We start from the raw sequence: 18,451 nt of genomic DNA on the forward strand, positions 1-18,451 counted from the left end.
GATAGCTCTTTTCCTGTCTCTTCAGCCTTTGCTTGTCTTATTTTTCTTCCTATGCTGTATTTTAAATACCAGGTTTTCTATGAGATTTGTTTTAAGTAAAAGGATAACTTTCTAATGCTGTTATTTCTTTATTGAATTCAATTGTTCCACATGAACTTTTACTTTACATGGAAAAGGCCTTTGTTTTTGCAGTGAGAGTTAATTACATGTAATTTTCTTTGTCTTGTACTTATAATTTATAGTGGTGAGGAAAAAATTTCTTATTTTGGAAAGTGAAGATACGTATAATCATTACCCCCCACAGATGAACATTATTTTGGAACAGAAAAAAACAAGGCAAATGTTTTCCGGCTATAATAAGTTGCCAAAGCTTGAAAAAAATTATCTTGTCATTTTTTTTTTTAAATTAATGAGCTCACCTTTAAGTGGTGTGTTTTCAGTGGCTCCCATCACCTCGTAAGAGTGGTCTCCAGCTATGTCAGCTCCTACTATACCACTGTGCCTGAATTTCCTAGTTTGGTACCATCAGTACCCAGAAAATGCATACTGAAAAGGCTGCCCAGAGTGTCCAAGATTCTCAGAATCTATTAAATTATTTATTTAACAAATTCAGATTTGCAGAAGTGTTTCTGGCAATCAGGAGCTCTGAAAGGGTTTGACCTGTATTTAGAGGCTCCAGGTTAGACCAAAACAGGAGAGATCACTCTAGTTGCTCTGTATTTTAAGCATCTGTCACTAATATTGCTCAAAATATGGTAGTAAAAAGTGTGAATTGTTACTTTGACCTGGTGCTCATGCCAGAATTTGGCGCATTTTTTTTCCGTAAAGGGGCTATTTATTTCTGTCAAAAATCGTAGTAGTAATAGGAGGAAACCCTGTATTTTTTATCAGCAGCCACAAATGCATTAAAATCCCATCTGGTTTATAGTACATATTTTCAAAAGGAATAGAGCAAAGGTAAAGATAGGAACGCAATTCTAAAAATTGAAACAGAAATATGAGTTTTGTGGCTAAAAAAAAAAAATAGGGCATATCTAAGACTTATTTTCTCCAGGCCTGCCGAAATTTAGGACTGAGTGAAGTCTGAATGTCTTATTTTGTTTCTCTCATCCCTTTAATGAAGAGACATTAATGATGGCAGCTTGTAAAAGTCTTTTGTCAGAGTGTTACTCTCCAGAAAATTAAATGGAGGGTAATCTGGTCCAGACAGTTAGGGCAGCACTTGAGAGCAAGCATTCCACTTTGGAGGCAGTCCTGAAACCTAGGTAAGGTCCTTCCTTCAGTGGGAAGAAAGCTTGACTGAAAAAGGACCATGTCAGTGGCATTAAGGATTCAGCAGGCAGAAGAGCAGGGCTGCAGGATGCCTGGGTGTATGGGGAGGAGAGGAGGGAAGGACAGGTACTGGAGGGTACCCAGGAAGCTGAACGGAGAAACAGCAAGATGATAAAAGGAGCAAGATGGTGAGGTGACTCAGAAATGGAAAGACCTTCCTGGAGAGAGAGTGGAGGGTTGGGACCCTCCATGGGGACACTGCACCCTCATGGCACAGGGGCTTTTGGCAGTAAGAGTTATAAATGTGAGAAGCCCCACAGAGAGAGATATAACCTTCCCTGCTTGCCACCAAGGTCATCTGCAGAGACGTCTGCCAGCCTGTTTATCTGGTAGCTCTGAGGTTCAGGCACAGTGAAAGCAGCAGTCTATGGAAATGATAAAGCCTACAGTTTGGCTGTCCCCATGAAACAGTCAAGATTTTGGATCTAATGTCCAGGACAGGGTTTTTGTACTCCAACTTGGAATGTGAAAATAAATATTTATAAATGGATTTCCATTAGAACAGAGACGAACCAGTAGACTGCATGTTTTGGATTTTGAGCTGGCAAGCAGCCTGGTAACTTGCTATTCTTCTCATGTGATTTTTCCTAATAGAGCATCTTAAAAGCTGATTGCATCATCTCCACTCTGCTGTAGTGTCAACTGAGGAGATAACAGAGAAATTGCAGAGGTGCTGAGCTGCTCGCAGCTCTGATATTGTAATAAAGGGGTTGTATTATTATTTACAAAATAACTGATTCATTCAGGGATGTTCTGAATGAATTGTTTTGAAATGTGACGCACCATATGTTCAGTGATTCAGTTTCTATCGTTTCCACTGAGTTGCCTCAGACATTATATCAGGTCCATTAAAATCTTGAATTCTGCTTCTACTTACCATATTTTTTTGTTGCTTGTCTACATAAAATATTCAAAGTAGTACTTTGGAGGCAGCTGTAAGCCAAATTGCTGATAGCAATAATAAGACCATAAGCCACCATCCCTAGGATTTTCAGACAGGGTGAGTGATCTCTTTTATGTATTTAAAAACTTTGCTGATCCAGCTGCACTGAAGTCAGCAGGAGGCTTTTTCAAAGAAAGCAGCAGAGGGCTGAACTCCCTCTTTATGTATTGGTTTTCATAATGCTGGATTTTACCCCTCAAACCAGAAGAGAGCAGGGCACTTTGATTTTGATTGATCAAAACCATAATGAGAAGGGCTGTTGATTTTGAGGTTGTGCTGCTTGATCTAGCTTTTGTCTGAAAGTATCAATTTGTAATCCTTGTGTGAAATAAATTCTCTTCATAGCAGGAGCTTGGCTGCAGTACATCTGTGGTTGTGCAAGGTTTTGTTGTGGCTGGGAGAGGATCCATCATACATCCCAGGTCTTTGGGAGCCAGGAGAGAATTTCTACCTTCTCTTTCCATTGCTGGGCATTCATTCTGGAGTGAACAGAGAGCTAGTTTTCTAATAAATATATCAGACACTAGGAATTTGGGGCAACAAATACATAAACACTCTCCCTGCCATTAAAGTAAGAATTTCAATCAGTAACCATTAGTTACAGTTACTTTTAAAATGGTCCTTTGCACATGCCCAAGAATTTTGTCCATGTAGAGAATGTCATATCTTCTCTCTGGTCAGGAAACTTAAATCCCAAAATGTTGTTTCTTAATTAAACGTACTACTGGCCAATATATTTGTGCTGTTTTAGTCAGCCATTTGTAGCTTAATGGTGATATTTAAATGTCAGAACTACTTAATTTATTGGAAAATTCTGTCTATCTATCCTTTCTAGTTAGACTCATAGGTATTAGAAGCAGAAGCACATTGCTAGCTCATATTTTGTGCCTGTACACACAAGGCAACTGCAGGAGGAGATAAACTCCCATCAATTTTTGTGCTGTGAAATTCTGCTCCCAGCCAGTGTGGGAGAGATAATTATGGTGAACATATGGACGTACAAGGAGATAGAATTTCTGTGCATAGCCAGGCATTAAATGGGATTGGAGAAGCCTTTTTGCATGGCATTGGAAGTTATACATCCTGTTTCCACTCTTGGCCCAGCAAAAGCAAACCTCTAAGGGAGGAGAGCTCAGAAAATACCCTGTTTGGCAGTGCCTGCTGTTGAAGTGGCTTAAGTGGCTTATTGTCCTCAGCTGTCTGCCCTGCTCCATCTTCCAACTGATCTTGTTCTGTGACTCTGTGGTTCTGCTCTTGCAGGGGCTGTGCAGTAGGACATGCAGTCTCAACTCCAGCCTGGGCAGGGGTAGTTTGGATTTGCCTGATAGCAGCTCTCCCTGTGTCCCTGCCCGAAGAGGAGTAAACTGAGGAGGTGGGCTGCAGACATCAAATGGGTGGGTGGTGTTTGAAATAGCATGTGAGGAAATATGCCATATTGCATGTCCTGAAGGACCAGAGGGGTAAGCTGTAGGTTAGGGATTGGCCTGTGAGATGTTATTTTGTGCCAGCAGCCACGAATCACCCAATCCAAGAATGAAGTTTGGTCTGTGCCATCTCTGTGGCTCTCTGGGAAATTCTGTCCCAGCAGACCACACAGTGGTTAAGGAAAACATTTGTTAACATTTTCTGTTCTTAAAAGCGGTTATACAGCATGCCATGTATTAAAAACGGTGCTGTTTCATACTGGTTTCAGCACAGCAATTTAGCTTATGGCTTTGAAGCTGGGAACAATGTCACATGAAACATTAGGCTCTGAGTTCCCTTGAGCAGCCCTTGTTCCACCACCCACCACACCCAGGGCTCTGAAGCTGTTTCATTGTAATCCCTTGTTACAGCAGCTCCATTCAGCTGTTTGAAGTCTGGGATTGAATTCTGCTATATAAACTTTTTTGCCTGAGGGCATGTTTTTCCTTCTTCAAAAGGAAGAATAAAGCTTGTAATATTTTAGTGGGCTGTGATTGTTGCTGGTGCAATTTGATGTCAGCAAGGCTTTACTTAGGCAGTCTCTGGCATAAAGATGACAGAAAAGTGATATTTGAGATGTCTTTCAAGTTTCAGTGACCAAAAAAAAAAAAAAAAAGAAAGAAAGGAAAAAAAGAGACAAAAAAAAAAAAGGAGGTTCTATTTACTGCTTAAATGCAAATTTAACTACCAGGAATTTGGACTGATTTCTGGATCAACACATTTGTGAACTAGAGTGGAAGCAAACTAGGTAAATACAAGTAGAGGTGCGCATAGTCCATACAGGAGATGATGTTGATCCTTAGAGATATCAGAGCAGGAGACAATGACACTGCTGGAATTCACACTTTGCCTTTGTCTCTCCGTGCAGACTAACACTCATTAGCAATTGGTTCCTGTTACAGCATATCCTCAGTATCTTACTCACCTTTGTGCTGTAAGGATGGTGGTGCTGTCTGTCACACAGACAGCTGGAGGCAACGGGTGCAGCTTGCCCCTTTACCCCCCATATCTGCCCTCACACTGGTAGGAGACAGCACAGAAGGCTCCTTGTTTTAGGGGCTGCTTCACAGGCTGGTCCCAAGCTGATTAGGCGGCTCTTGGCTCCTCTGGATGTTGTCCCACATCTTGCCCTGTGGCTCTGGAGAGACTGCACGAGCCTCCCTCTGCGAGGCAGTTCCTCATGTGTGCAGCCCACACAGGCCCTTCAGAGGCACTGCTTAAACTGGCTCGAGAACCATCAGCAGCTCACCCAGACACCCATGGCGGGCAAGATAGAGATGGAGCCATGAGCTTGGGTTGCACCCATACTGTATCTGAAGCATCCTAAACTTCCTGTGAGATGAGAACTTCTGTTGTCTCAACCCATAGTGCTAAAATGAGAGTGCAAAGTGTTGGCTACTTTGGCTCTGGTTTAATTTTACTGAATCTTCCCATCCACAGCTTGCTTGGCCTATGTAAATGAAGACAACCATGAACAACCTAATAAAAATGTATTTGCTCTGGTCACCTTGTACAGAAATTCTTAAGAGTGATTTTGGTCTTGTTTTTTTTTTTGTTTCAGTTTTTTATTTGTTTGCTTGTTTGTTTAATAACATCCAAAAGAAAAAATAAAATAAAAAAAACAGGAAAAAGAACCCCTAAGGATCAAAAAAAAAAAAAAAAAGACTACAATAGGGGACCAGGTTAAGACTTATTGATTGGGCTTACAAGAGCCGTAATTTTATTCAGCCCAGATCTCAGAGCCCCAAGTGTGGCACAGTCTGGAAGACAATGTGTGCCTGCAGCTGCATCCTCCAGGTCTGCATCGTTTCAGCTGGCCACCAGTGAAGGATCCTGGCTGCCAGCTGGCTGCACCACACAGGGGTGCACTGCTGTTCCACTTAGCACCCCTCTGAGCAGACAATGCAGATTTCACATGTTTTATTTTCTGTTTACTCATCCAAAGTCATTGTTAGGCAGATGCTAAGGGTATTATTATTTCATGATGCTGATCTTCATACATGAATATTAGATCTAAAGAGCAAAATCTGGAAGTGGGGTGGAAAGGTCACTTTGTTTCTTGATCTGTTTCTGTTTCCCTTTGAAGTTATTTGGAATTCTGTCACTGTGTCACAGTGGGAATAGGAACAGTTTCTTTTTTATGATCAAATAAGGCTGGCTTTCATATAACTAATTTCTGAGATCTGAAAACATTGTACAAATACTGAACATGTATATATGCCAAAGTTGTGTAAATTCCCATATACTGCTTGTAAGAAAAGCATGTATTTGCCATTTTTGTCTAATATTATCATATTATTTCTTGTCTTATGGCCACACATATAGTTAAATGTATCTTCTTGACACACACACTTTGCTGGCTGCAATGGACATCATCTTGTAAAAGGACCTTTTTTTGGTCATGTAATACAAGCTACTGAGAGTGGGATTCATGTGTCCTCTGCTGCTTGGTATTTTTGCACTGTCTGCACAGCAGTACAACCCTGTCAGTAAGAGATGGGATGTTTCCCTCTGATTGCCAGCTACGGCATGGAGTATGCTACAGACCTCTGCTGAGGTGGGTCTGGGTCAGCTTTGCCTTCAGATTCTGTGTGACAGAGGCCTTAGCTGGCCCCTCATGAAGGCAGCATGTGTAACACAAAAGGAAACATATGGGAAAAACCTGACTTACTATTACTTACAATTAAAAAACTGAAACTCTTGGGTATTTACATTTTTTAATATTTCTTAGAGTACCTAATTTGTATGCATTGAATAATAGAAAAGGTGGCTCTGAGGGATGGAAGTTTCTCCATGGTAAGAAGGGAAAAAACCAATTTTCTATCCACATCTCTCCAGAAAATACCTGCACAGTGTTGTCCTCTGTTAGTTAAGAATCAGTATATTAATCTGTCAAACAAAAGAGAAAGGAAATGTAACACGAGAATGAGTTATAACACAAAGTGGTAAATATAGCCTACACCCAAAGACACAGACGCCCCCCAGTCTTTGGGAAAGATGGTAGTTAGGTTCAGATACCACAGCTTAGACTCATTTTGTTCTTACCACCCACATCACAGAATTCAGCATATTCGTTTCCTGTATTTCTGTTTTCAGTTCTTCCGATTATAAAGACCTTTTAAAATTGAATTTTATTACAGTATATCACAGCAGTACTATTCACTTGATGACAGATTTTTAAAAATAACTTACTATTTTTTTTTCTGATCAAAGAGCCACCACAGGAAATTCGATAAAGAACCAGAGACTTCGTTCCCTGGAGTCAGTAGCACATTAATAGTTTTCATATATGTATTTGCTGTCATCAGCCACATTTCTGTTTCAGATCAAGGGTAAGGGAGCCTTTTTTAATATGGGAGGGCAAGCTTAAAACAGGTACCATTTGTCTTGCTTTAAATCATCCTGGTTTTTAAAATCCCTTAAAGCTTTACATTTTCTGTATGACCAGAAAATATTCACTTCATCTCCATGTTCAAAGTGATGAACTCTGGAAAAAACAAATTATCATATGGTGTTAATTCTCTATAAGCAATCAAATTTCCACCAGTCAGCTGGCTTAAATTAAGGCGTTATTAAGCATTCATCTGTAGAAAATGATATGTGCACTGCTTTGAAAATGTAGAATAAACTCAGCAGTTTATTTTTCTTGAATATAAATGCCTTTCTTGTATGCCTATATGTGATGATTTTTCAGATACAATGATATTAAAAGAGGAGAAAGGCTCGGGGAGCCTGTTTAGGCCTACCAGTGTTTGCTGACTGTTCACAACACAGTGCCAGGCACCCAAAGCAGCCTCTGGGGCAGGTGTTTGCCCCCCTGGGTGTGTGAATTAGCAGGACACTGTCAGTCTGAAGCCTTTTACAGCAGGGCAATTATTGTGCTGGGATTTACAAGCTCCCAGCTCTGGCTTTAAAGGAACATCATTGTTTTGGGGAATAAATACTTGTAGTGGTGGGATTTGACTCTGATGACTGTTTTGAGAATTTTTCAGATGTAGGGCTGGAAATTAATCAGAACCCTGAATGTTCTTCTAGAGCTTAGTGTGGTTGAAAATGCCCCAATAATTATGCACTGCTCTCTGTTAAAATAATTCCAATATATGAACATTAAAGAATGAGGTCTTTATTGTTTATTAGATGTACATTTGTTAGACAAATGTAGATGTGTGAGGAACTGTTGTTACACTGCACCACTTTAAGGAGAGGTCTCATTCTTCATGTCTGCCCTCAAGGAACAGTGTGGGGTTATCTGTGCCAAAATGAAATGTATAGCTACATGCTACAAAAAAATTGCAGCTGTCTTTGGTGTGCCAGCAGAGGCCATACAGCACTGCTGGTCCTCATGAGCTGCTCTTCTGGGCTAATGGTGTCACGGAGGTGAAGCTGCAGCTGTGTCAGGTACCTCTGCTAGGCCGGCATCTCCCTCTGTTTTCGTTAATACAGTGTGACACCCATTACTGCCTTTGGGGCAGACAGAGAAGGGAAAAACACTGCTGTCACAGCAGATGCACTCTGATCTGGCTCCAAGGGGGAGTGGGGGGCTTCCACTGACTCTTCTTGCCTCAGATTTGGGTGTGGGGGGTGGTGGAGCATCTCAGCCAGGGCCTGTGACCTGTTTCTCCTCAAGTGCTTGCACCTCTGCAAGTCAGTGCACTCTGAGCACTGTACCTATGAAACAGCCTTGTCTGTCTTCTCCACACATCTCTGCTCTCCATGAGCATCCCATGCTCCCCATCAGTGGTTCTTTTCAGGCAAGTGAAGCATAAAAGTAACAAATGTGTGACTTTGCCTCATTTTAACAAAACCTCTTTATGAAATGCAATTTGAAGATCGTGAGACACTTGTTTTGCCACACATGCAGTGAGTTGCAGCTCTTGTGCTGTACATTGGCACCTGATTTTGAAAAGTAAAGATCACCTCTACAGGGGCAGGTAGAAAGATACTGCCACACTGGAGTCAGTAGGAGACTTGGGTTTATAATGAGAAGGAACTGCTGAGGGGGTTGCAGCACTTGAGCTGCATTAGTCATCAGTTCAGCAAAGTACAGGGACAGGTGGGTTCAGCTGGCTACTGCTGGACTTACCTCCTTTTCTGGTGCTCCCACAGTTCTTTAGTTTGAAATTCTTAATGATTTGATTTATTCTATTTATTCCCTAAATGATTTAGACATTATGTCTCAATTTATGTTGGGAAATCTTTCTCTGTTTGTTTCCTGGGATCATAAACTGATTTAAATTATTTTAATCTTGCTGTGACCTATGTAGCTTCATGTTCACAGAGACAAATGAGATCGAGGCTCTTTCCTTTGGAAGGACTGCTATGATTTAACTTTTGTTTTCTACCTTATTTTCTTGAAAACCTAGGTGTTCAAGATGACATAATTCTTCCTTATGTTTGGAGAGGAATTCTTTCAGCATGTTTGGAGAGGAATACAAAGACAATTTGCATGAAAAGATATATTAGTAGAGATGAGTGTCATGCTGTACATACTCATAGCAGATCTGGGTGTTCTGCTTTCCTTCTGCCTTTGCTATCAAAATTTGCTACAATCACAGATTTTTTTTACATTTGTAGTCTGGCAGTGATAGGAAAAGTATGGGAAATTGCCATTTCTCAGTAACTCTTTTTGATTCTGTGGTTAAACGGTATCATAATTAATGTCACAACAGTGGATTTGAAAAGGTGAGACTGTAATCAGATTTTGGGACTTTTCCAAACTGATGATTTTAAAGGGTTGCTCTGCTCTGCTAGATTTGAAATGCACATTGTATCTTGGCATTATATCAACACTCTGGATACCTTGTGCCTCTTCAGGTTCAGTATCATGATATGGATTAAGTCCTTCATAGCTGTGGGGGTTTAAACCTATTTTGTGGTATGTTTCTGTAACACAACACCAAATCTTTGGGTTTGGTTTTTTAGAAACATTTCAGAGCACATTCAGACATGAGCAAGTGCATTTCCCCACCACTGATGTGAGGCAAGGGCTAAGTTTTTTGTAGGAAACATGTAGAGCAGCCTACTATTTTACTGGTGAAAAAATTTCTGGCATTTAAGTGTAGAATTTGCTAATGTGGTTCTTGTTGTGATTAATCCCATCTCTTTCCTCCCATCTGGAGCTGGCTACATTTGCAGTTGTTTGGTAATGGAGAGATCTGCTTGGAATGATCAAAAGAGCCAGGGACTGTCCAGGCTGCTAAGCAGACCTTGCAGCAATGCACCCAAACGCACGGGACAGCTCCTGGCCCCCTCTCCTCTCTCACCAGAAGTACAGACATGGCTATTTGTCAGCAGTAAAGGATGGAGGCCCTGAGCTATTGTGTGGCCCTGAGGCCATGTAGCAGTGCATACAGCTCACATCTGTACAGCTCTTTTCCACTTCCTGGAAGCAAGGTGGTGCTGCTGGCTGTGGGGAGCAGTACCTATCCCCAGATCATGCCTGGACACTGGTGAGAGTGATGCTCTTTGGAACAGGTCAGAATCTTTTCACAGAAGCCCTGAGGCTAGTGAAGGTGAACAGAATGGGCATGTGAAATCACTAGCAGGAACAGAAAAATAAGGGTTAATGAAATGAATAGGTTAATCACTACAGGGCATTGTAGAAGAAAAGTCATTCAAAGAAATTCATAACAAGGAGGCAAAGAATAAATTAAAGCCTGGATCTGTGGTAAAGAGATGAGGAGAAACTGGAGGGGTGCCACAAAACATCCTGATAAAGAAAACAACAGAACAACAGGATGCAGGAATTTAGCATTTAATAAATATCCTGTCAGAACACTGGGGTTCAAAAGGCAGATACAGAACAGAGTTTGTTGTCACTAGAAGCAAACCTAAGAGCTGTGCCAGGACTTGGTAGCCAGTGGTACTGCACTGCCACCTTACACACAGACTGTTTGGATGCGTGCCTGGGGGCAGATGACCCATGGGACACCAAGGAAAACCGCAGTCACTTTATTTTTCCTGGGATGGGGTGGACTGAAGTGTCCTCACAATCCCACAGAATGTGAAACAATGTCTTCTACACATTTTGAGTGTAGGAGCCAGGTCCTTCTCAAAACGTCTTCTTTTAAGAAAATACCTTTGTCCAGATTCGAGTTAATATACTTTTAACAATTCATTAAGAGATTTTTTAAAAAAGCTATTTGCTAGAGAATAACTTAGATTACGTCAAAGGACAGAAGAACCAAGTGGTTGTGTTAACAGTGTCAGTAGCTGTCTGAGTGGCCTTTACATGCACTAAGAAATAATATCTAAACACATATTTTTGGTGCTTGCTCCTGTGCCCTGATAGAAATCATCTTCCATTATTCAGGCATGCTGGTGGGGATAGAGCTACTGATTTCCAAGTGTTGATTAGAAGTAGTCTTCTGTATGGTATTACCTGAAAAAAAGGGTGGTATTATTATTATTATTATTATTATTATTATTATTATTATTATTATTATTATTATTATTATTATTATTATTATTATTATTATTATCATCATCATCGTCATTGTCATCATTATCATTATCATTATCATTATCATTGTCATTATGTTTTTTAAAACATCTATTGTATGCGAGGCAAATATGGTCAGATGATTATTTTATCAATTATTCTTCAACCACTTGTGTAGAAAATTCCTCAAGGCTTGAAGGTTTTTTTCTCAGCTTCAGTGTATTAGTCTTCAGCATGATTCATGAACTTGAAGGTTGAACAATATTTGAGCTCAATGCAGAATTTCCAAGGTGAAGTAAAAGAAAATGTGGGGAAAAGTATTTTGCCTAATATATTTTTTTAAATAGCTTTAAAGCAATGAAAAAAATAAAGCTGCAGCAGCAACAATGTCATCAATAACAACAATAATAATAAAGCAAAGAGTGAAAAAGGAGAAAATGAAAGAACAGAAAAATTTGAATAAAAAACTGAACTGAAGCAAGACAAGGGAGACATTCTTTCTGAATATTAGAGGTTGTTTTTTACCACATGTACCTGGTGTGAACAATGTTTTATATATAGGCATGCATACGGTTTTTATTGGTTTGTGTTCCTTCTCTCACTCAGAATGCCATGCATTCATCCTTTTTTTCTGAAGAATATGCCTGTAAGTATTCAGGAACAATTCTTTACTTGGTAAGAAAGTTGTAAATGGACCACCCTTCCTCTCCTCTAAATTTAAGAACATGTTATGAAATTGTATTATAAAATCTGATGTGGGATCAAGCAAAATAATTTGTCTGGATTAAAGATCTCATTTGTAAAACTGATGTTTTAAAAAGTTTGAAAGCCAGTCAAAAAGAAATGACTTATAAAAACTAATTTGAAATGTGTTAATGCCAAAAGTTGCTGAAACACTTAATTTCTAGACTTAATTTAATTTCTAGCCAACTTTCTATCACAGCCCTTTTGGTACAGTGTTTGAATACCTCACAAGTATTTGCAACACTTTTGTCACAAAATGGAAGTTTTGTTCTTGTTTCACTGAGCTTCCACTTAGTGCCTTCAAGGAAGAACAAAGACAATGTTTCTTGTCCAGAGACATGAAACAAACTGTGGCGAAGTGAGGCTTCTCACACTCCAATTCCAGCTGCCAGAGAGTTTTCCTGAGAGGGATTTTGTTCTAAGTATGGGGACTGTGTATTTCGCAATTAAAAGGTAGATTTGATTCACCTTCATAATGGCTAAAATTTCTACTCTTGTTGCTGTTCAGTGGTTTTCATGGCCCAGCTCTTTCTTGTGGGCCACATCAATACTTGCCTGGATTAGCAGGAATGCAGAGTTTGGATAAACCTAGAGACTAAACTGATGTGTCACTTTTGGAGGTATGTTAGAGGAAAGTGCTTCAGTGAGAAGGGTAGGGTTTACACTACACATTTTTCATTTTGTAGCACCTTCTACAGCATCAGCTGTGGTACCCAAGTGACTTGGTAACTAGCAACAGGTATTAGAGGACAACTAGAATCATGAACAAAGGCTGCCTGAATTTTTTTCCTACACATCTAGGTGTAAACTGAAATGCAGACTGAGAAGACAGAAGCTTTTTTGGAAGGCAATTTTGTTTCCTGTGTGCTTCCCCCACTGCCTCTCCCTGCAGCCTGCAGAGGGCATGGGCTTCCAGCTGGCTGGGTGAGGGCCTGGGTGGGCAAGAAGAGCTGCGCAGGGCAGGGGCCTGGTTTGGGTCCCTGCTGCTGTTGTCTGCTCACCAAAGGCTGGGGAAACTGCTGCCTTTGCAGAAGAGAGAGGTGCATGGTTCTCCTCTTCCTCAGGAGCTCCAGCCAGAGTGGCAGCTGCCACTTTGGTGTCCACAGGACCTGGGGGCAGGAGATGTGCTGTGCAGGTCTCCTGCCTCTCCTGCTGTCTCTGTGGCCGTGCTGCTGGGGCAGCTGGGTCCCTCTTGGGGGCCAGTGTGGGGGTCCTGTGAGAGCCCTGAGTCCAAGAGCTTGACTCAGATGAGTGAGCAGAAAGACTTTCCCAGCTCTGTGACAGCTCTTTCTCACTGTTGTTTACCACCTGAGAATATTCTTGGCCATTGTACCTGGGGTCCTCCATCTGTGGGAGCAAGGACACACAAGATGTAGCTGCCCTGACACAGCAGCAAGCCTGGCTCCGGCCCTCAAGTGTCTCCTTGTGGCCCTGTCCCAACACTGGCCTCCCTCTCCTACCCCACCCATCCTCTGTCTTGGCTGGGAGTAGAGGTTTGCCTTCTACTACATAGACATCTCAAATTCCTTCTGGAGACAGCACCAGATACCAATCTGGAGAAGCCAGATACCAGTTCAGCTGTAGGCTGCTCAGTGAAACAGCCTGACAGCCTTTAGCATCTCTTATGTTCTGTTTGTGGGTAGAGGCTTTTCTGCTTTGCAGTCTTTACTCCTCATTTTCTAACTTTACCCTTTGGAGAGCCAAGAGAAGTGAAAACTCAAAATTTGGTGTCTTAAGGAGAATTAAGGTATGTGTAAAACTTTAGAGAGCAGAAAATTTCGAGCTTGGCTATTAATATTTTACAACAGGTGGCATGCCTAAAGACCCAAGGGGTTTAGGCAGTATACAGGGCCTTATAGAGGGATCCTACTAACCAGGTCAAACTAACAGGACCACATTTGGAAAGGCAAAACTGCAAGGCAAAATATCTACCTCTTTAATACCTTAGCTCCAATTGAGCCCATGGGATCACAGTCCATTGTACATGCAAACAGTCAACTGAGCAAGAAGGCTTTGTTGACAAGTAATTGTTTTCCAGAGCAAAAGCATACTTATTTATTATTTAAGGCCTATTTATGCCTCCTTTCAATTTTCTGGAAACATATTCACATATCTTAAATCAACACTATTTGTTTTCATAATTTCCTGAGGGGAATTATAGGTTCATTTGCTCTAATTCAGCTGTGCCTAATGTTGGTACCTCTGCAGTGCCCCAGGTTCCACTGTAGTTTGCCACCTTTCTTCATAAACTCCTGGTGGGAGCTTCAATCATTCACAGATATTAGCATCATAACTCACATCACAGATACTTTTCCTTACGAGCTTGCTAGTTGCTGCAAGAGAGCAAGAGTGATTACATTTCCTGAATCAGTTGCTTGTTTTCCTGTTCCTTATGGAAATGCATTTTTACTAGCCCTCCCTATAGACCAAAACTCAAGACTATTGCTGCTTTTGAACCAACTTTGATTTGTGATGTTGTCCTCACTCATGAGCTAATATGGTTAGCCATGAGTCTTCCTTTAGCTCTAAGTGTTTATTTAAGGCATTTCCTGAGGGTAGGACATAATGGCAATCCATAAAAAGTTGATTATTATATGGACCATAAATCAGGTTTTAAATTGATTCAGCAGTGAGCAGTATGAGGCTTTATCATTTGGGATCCTCATGTGTTGTAACTCCCCCATGCACCAGTAACTAATTGTTATTCATTATTACCACCAAAATTAGGATGCACTAGCTGTGGTTCAGCAATGAGAAAAAATTTCCTTTGCTGATTTTATTTTGTGGATATTGCTCTATTTCCCAGCTCAGAATGATGCAATGGCTAAACTGGAGGACATGGGGATAAAATTAAGTTTGTTTCTACTTGGAGCAGAACACATGATGTTACTGAGTGTGGCTGTGAATCTAAAGAGGGAGATTTTCAACAGTTGATTTTGCTCTTTCTGTTCATGCTGTTACCAGCTAAGCGCTACGAGGGTGTAATGCATCTGCCTCTTCTCTGTGCTGCAGTGGAAGACACGTGATGATGGGGTCTGCTAGACACAGTTTATTTAGGATAGCTAATTTTGCACTCGTGTTAGTTTTGCCCCCTCAACTAGGTGTTACAGATCCTGGCCATGAGCTAGTTATACTGTGGTATTGGGAACAAATACAGAACTTTATTACAGCTTCTGGATTTTGTTAGGGGAACATGGGCCGCTGGGTTTAGCTCAAATTAACCTTGCAAGTTCTGTGAATCTGAAAAGAGTCTGCAAAAGGGTGAAACACTTAAAATTTTTCTTTTGCTTCTTTGTGATTTTTTAGAGTGTGAAGTCTAGTGCAGCAGAATCCAACCCTGTTGCTATCTTGCTTCATGTTATTGCCTTTAAGGTACAACGTGATGGTCTTTTCTGCACCCTGTCCAGGCAGGGTAGGCTGATGAGGTGGATTGCATGATGGTGTACCCCTCCAGTTCCCAGTCCCATCACTTTCCTACTCACCACGCTGCTGTCATGTGGATGGAAGTGTACCTGTATGGCTGGGCACAGATGATGTTTCCCTGAGGGCAAGGCCACAGGGCATTTGTGTAAGGGGTGATGTACTTTGGGTGGGTGGCTTTTCCTGCTGACCTGACCTCAACACCCCACCTCCATCCCTGCAGCTACTGGATCACATGAACCTGCTGAGAGCAGAAATGGGGCTGAAAGCAACCAAGCTTAACCTGGTGTAGATGTATTGTACAGTGCCTTGGTGTCCTGTCAGCAGAAATGGGTCTGTAGCTGCAGACCTAAGTACTGCTTTTCTGTAGTGTGAGTGTTATCACTGCTAAAAATGGCACTGTCTCATCTCCAGAAAGCTGTCTTGCATTCCTTTTCCTGACTGCATGAAGTGTGTATGAGAGTGAAGGTTCCTTTGGCCCAGAGTCCTGTCTCACATGTTCACCCTTGGTGGGTGCTCAGATTAATAAGGAGCTGGTAAGGTACTGAGTACTGAAGCTCTCCAGTCTCCTGCATTCAGGAGGAATAGGTAAGAGTTTACACAGATGTAAGTTGCTACTTTTGTTATCCTCTCAGTTGTGTAGTCCTTTTACAGATTTGTTTCATTAAAATAGCAAAGAAACTTTTACCAGAAGATGCACCTCCGCTGGCTAATTTCCCTTCTCAGTTTTTATTTTAACCTCTGTTTTATTTGAGCCTCTCAGTTGCAAAGCTGAAGGGCATAATCTCTTTACAATAGATTCCCAGTGGGTATTAGTCAACAGAGTTCTGTGGGATCAGTTTGTGCTAGCTGAGGCTTTGTCCCTGGGAATTATAAATGTGGTGGAGCTTCAAGGCCTGTACAAATTTACAAGAGGAGTTACTCCTTTCATGAGTGATGTGTTAGATTGCTCAGGTCAACTTCACTGCTATTACTTCAGATAAAAATAACCTACTTAGTCTGATTAGGACCAGTGTGATGTGCACCTCTATGGTTGTACTGTGCTGATGTCTGGGCTCAGTGATTATCAGAGCGGAGCAAAGTGAGGACAGATAAGATGCTGCTTCTATGCTGCTGCTGTCTGGCTGTTGCAAAGACTTTGCAATCTGTATCCTCTAAAAGCAGGGTCCATAATTAATTTAAATGGTACTTATGTGCCATGAACTTTTTTTACTCTAGACAGCCTTGGATATTTTAAAGCTTTATGCTTTACTGGTTATTTTTACACATTTCTAGCAGTTCTTTTGCAACTCAGTTGCTCACAGCTTTTAATAGCATGGTGGAGCAGATCCTCAGGTGGCAGAAGTCTGCGAAATTGTATTGACCTATGCAAGCTGAGTATCTGATATTTGGGTTGTTTTTTATCTTTTAACATTAGACAGGAAGAGAATCCTTCTGGTTTATCTCAAGCATGCACTTTATTCAGTTTCTTTTAGAGAGTACAGTGGTACTCTATAGTGTAAGGAACTGAAAGAACTTCATAGCTATTTTACAAGGTTATTTAGAGGAATAATCAGAACTCAAAGGTATTTGGGTGTGCAGCCATGCAAGGGAAAGTCTAGAGGTACCACATAGCTCTACCTTTCTTCTAGAAGAAAGGGGAAGATGTAAAGATGTTCTTGCAGGATGCTTGCAGGATTCCACTTGCCTGAGTGGTCCTGGCTGTCCACAGCCCCTGCTGTTGCAGTGGGTCTATTTAGATGCAGGTAAGGGGAGACGGCAGCCATGGTGGCTTAAAATGGGCAGAGAACTCCCACCAGGGAGCAACAAGAAAGTGCTTTTTGGTAGATGACTGTAGATGGTTTTTTTGCAGATGGCTGTAGATGGTTTCCTGCTGCCCTTATCCTGGCAGCTGTGCATACCATTAGAAACCAACAGCAACAGGTCAATAGCCTCAGTAAGACTGGTGTTCTCCATTCCTGTCTTAAGCTTTTTCACTACATCTCCACATACAGTAACCTTCATTTGAAATCTTACAGGACTTTCCAAACTTGAGTGAAGATGACCCGAGAAATCTAATCTGATTCTGAATTTCGTTCTGCTTTGAGCAGGTAATGGAGATCACAATCTCCAGAGGTCCCTACCAACCTCTACCTACACTGCTCCATTTCAGTGGGACATTGAAAACCACACAGCCAGTGAAGCAGCTGCAGGTTTCCTGCCTCTGCAGAAATTTTGTAAAATACAGAGAATATTGGACTGTTTTCTGTTAGGTGACTCTGTTCAGCTGACTTGTAAAACAATGTTAGCAGCTTGATGATATTAGATTTTATAAAGCAGAAGACTTTAGCTGAAATGTTCAGGGACAGAAGTTGTAATCTATAATATGTAAGAAAATAATACCCTGAGAAAATGCTTAGGGGTAGACAAGAATAGTGGATTTCATCCCATCACCCACCTATAATCTCTAAGACCCAGGAATTGTCTTGTATTCCAGGGATCTCAGTGATCAATCAGGGAAAAAGTTTTCATATTATTTTTATAACATTTTCACTTTCTCCTTTCTTAACACTTTTTAAAACTTCACAAAGTGAAATTTTACTTTCATTCTACAATGAAAAGGTGTCCTGGATCTGCTGACTTTAACTTTATGACACAAGTTCAGGTAAAAGGATTTCACAGATGATATAACATCATAGCCATCACAGATTTCTGCTAGTTAACTTCTTTCAGCTTATTTCAGATCAACTGTAGTGAGCTGTTGGCAGCATGATGTAATCCCACTTACTATAACACTTTGTGCCTGCCCTGTCAGCCAGTTGTTCACTCATTAGGATGTATTTATCTAGATGCATTTTTCCCCTTAGTTTCTAAGCAATTTGGTATGTATGGTACTGCATATTATCTCCTCCGTTTGAAATAGTATCATACTGAAACTTGTCATAGAAGTTACCAACTTGGAAGAACATTAAAACAAGAAAAAAACAAAAGGGGGTGGGGGGAGTTTTGCTTTGATCACTCTGGCCAGACTTTGTATACTGCCTGAGGGTGAATTTGCACTCTTATTTTCACATTTGAGATCCAACTGCTCCCAAGTCCAAATATCTTTGTGGCCTTTTCATAATGTG

Source organism: Zonotrichia leucophrys, chromosome Z, assembly GCF_028769735.1.
Source record: "Zonotrichia leucophrys gambelii isolate GWCS_2022_RI chromosome Z, RI_Zleu_2.0, whole genome shotgun sequence".
Lineage (NCBI taxonomy): Eukaryota > Metazoa > Chordata > Aves > Passeriformes > Passerellidae > Zonotrichia > Zonotrichia leucophrys.